The sequence below is a fragment of the Choloepus didactylus genome, chromosome 3, assembly GCF_015220235.1.
Source record: "Choloepus didactylus isolate mChoDid1 chromosome 3, mChoDid1.pri, whole genome shotgun sequence".
Classification (NCBI taxonomy): domain Eukaryota; kingdom Metazoa; phylum Chordata; class Mammalia; order Pilosa; family Megalonychidae; genus Choloepus; species Choloepus didactylus.
In genome coordinates this window covers 75,345,934-75,348,237 of record NC_051309.1, presented here as the reverse complement: position 1 = coordinate 75,348,237, position 2,304 = coordinate 75,345,934, and positions in this window count along the sequence as shown.

Sequence of the window (2,304 nt, the reverse complement as noted above, 5' to 3'; positions counted from 1 at the left end):
TGCTGCGCTTCTTAGAAATGTACCTTTGTGTCTTCCATAAGAGTTGGGAAATTTTAGGCTATTATTTCCTCAAATATTCTTTCTGCTCCTTTTCCCCTCCCTTCTCCTTCTGGGATACTCATGATGCATATATTTGTGTATTTTGTGCTTTCCTTCAATTTCCTGAGACCCTGCTTCATTTTTTCAATTCTTTTCTCTGCCTGTTCTTTTTCTGTGGGATGTCAGATATCCTATCCTTTAGTTTGCTGATCCTTTCTTCTGCCTCTTCAAGTCTGCTGTTCTATGCCTCTAGTGTATTCTTTATCTCTTCTATTGTACGTTTCATTCCTATAAGATTTCTTATTTTTTGTATGCTTCCATATTCTTCTTTATGCTCACCCAGTGTCTTCTTAATATCCTTTATCCCTTTTGCCATATTTTCTTTCATTTCCTTGAATTGATTTAGGAGATTTGTTTGAACACCACTGATTAGTTATTTCAAATGCTGTACCTCATCTGAAATTTTAATTTGTTCCTTTGACTGGCCCATATCTTCCTGTTTCTTAGTATGGTTTGTAATTTTTTGTTGGTATGTAGGCATCTAATTTCCTTAGTGAGTTAACCCTGGAGATCAGTTTCTCTCACTTTCCCATGATTTTCTCATTGATGGTCTTTGTGCTAAAAGCTCTTCTTTGACACTTGGTTCAAGTCGTTTTAGACCTTTAGAATAGCTCGTGTTCATGTTTAACTGATCAGAATTTTTCAGCTCTTTTTCATCTGATTCTTGCCCTAGATATATGACAAAATATTTTGAGATTGCACTATTTGTGCAATTGTTACACACACACACACACATGCACACACACACTAAAAAGCTTCCTTTTCCCTGTTTCTCCTCTGGGAATATTGATCTGTTCTGTTTGTTTTTTATTTGTCTCTATATGTTTTTAACGGTTCTTTCTTTATCACTAGCTGCTTTTACCTGCAGGGCTGATTCTGGGAGGACTGTGCCCCTGGAGATGACCTTCCCAGATTAGTTTTTTCAAGTCAGAACAGGCACAGAGACCCACAAAGGGGGTAGATCACTTCCAAAATGCTCTGGGGAGGAGAACTGGAAGGGTCTTCTCTGTAACATCTCCCTGATTCTGTACTTTCCTGGTGTGCCCAACAGATGGCACTTTTCTGTGACCTATTCCCCACTGTCCTAAGGTGGTATTGTGCATTTAATTCTCAACCAACTCCTCCCTTGTTGGAGGTGTGGTTGAAACAGAGGCTGCCAGCCACTTTTGGCCAGGGCAGGTTGAAAGTTTTGCTTAGATCCCAGACCCTGGGATCTGAATTCTCTAAACAGTTGCAGACTGCACTAGGCCGAGTCCTCCCCTTTTGTGTGTGTGGGGTGGGGGCATGCTTCAGTAACCTGTTACCTGCTTTCCCCATAAGTTACTGTCTCTCTCAGTCATGCCCACATCTGTTCCTGCTGGGGGCAGGGTTGAATTAGAGGCTTCCAGCTGCTTTCTGACCTGGATGGGTTGAATCTGTAACTCTTCTGGGAGCTGGAATCCAGCACTACAATTTTGCTAATCAAAAGGCACAGGCAGTGCCCAGACTCCCCCTCACCCCACCCACTCAGCAAACTGATCCCCACTGCCTTGAGTGTTACTGTGTCTCTCAATCTGCCTTGCTTCCTCTCCTGCCAGGAGTTGGGTTGAAATAGCATCTGCCAGGTGCTTTCTGTCCTGGGTGGGTTGTAGATTTAGCTGTGCCCAAAGCTGACACCGTGCAGGCCACAATTTACTAATCAGAAGCTGCAATCAATGTCTGGCTGATTGCACTATTTGTGCAATTGTTACACACACACACACACACACACATCCCCATCTCCATATCTGGGAGAGGGCTTCCATTTCTAGCCAGAGAGTGTCTCCCAAGGCAGCCAGCCATGCCAGTGGGGGATGGGCACCAGCCTCCACAGCATGGAGAGATCTACTCATAGATCTTCACCTCAGTTTGTCAGTCTCTTCCTTCCACTCTTCCCTGGATGGTGTACATTGTTCTTCTGGTCTCCAGAGCCCCTCAATGAGTTGTTTCAGTTTTTGGCTATTTACTAGTTGCCCTCATGGTTGAACTGAATCCTTGACTCCCTATTCTGCCATCTTGGATAAAAGAGGCTAAATAGGACCTTTCGATGAGGTTACCTCCGTTAAGATGTGGCCTAGCTGAATCAGGATGGGTCTTAATCCTATTACTGAAGGACTTATAGGGAGGTCACACACAAAGAAAAAGCCACAGGGAGCAGCCAGAAGCTGGAAGTCAACAAAACTGAGA